Source organism: Atta colombica, unplaced genomic scaffold (genome assembly GCF_001594045.1).
Source record: "Atta colombica isolate Treedump-2 unplaced genomic scaffold, Acol1.0 scaffold216, whole genome shotgun sequence".
NCBI classification, from domain to species: Eukaryota; Metazoa; Arthropoda; class Insecta; order Hymenoptera; family Formicidae; genus Atta; species Atta colombica.
In genome coordinates this window covers 381,827-382,384 of record NW_017259312.1, presented here as the reverse complement: position 1 = coordinate 382,384, position 558 = coordinate 381,827, and positions in this window count along the sequence as shown.

Sequence of the window (558 nt, the reverse complement as noted above, 5' to 3'; positions counted from 1 at the left end):
TATATACATGTATATCTTTTGTCCTTTCCATATATATATTTTTAAATTGAATTTTTTATTAGATGCTCCTATAAACTGCTAAGCAATAATAAATACAAGGTCTATTATATTAACCGAACAATGTTAAGATGATAAACAATAGATAAATATATAATTTATTATTCTGATAACGTATTTAACAGAAGACATTTTCGAGCTTTATTTAGTCCTCTTCAACCGTATATAAATTCAAATTTTTATATTTTAATAAAATTCGCAATAATTATCTCAATATTAAGAATCTTTATTTTAGATCGCATATGTGAGAAATACAATCAATACTATAAATTTAAAATGCCTATTACGGTCGAAGCTGGATCTTCATTATTTTAAATAATTCAATCTTGAATTACTTTTTCCGGACTATAAACGCAATTAAAACTATTCTAGTAATCGCGAATTAAATTGACAAGCAATTTTTTGCTAATAATTTGATGCTACAATCAAGCATTATATTATAAATATGTTAATGTATTGATTAAACTTTTAATGAATTTATTGCAAAAAATATCAAAAAAG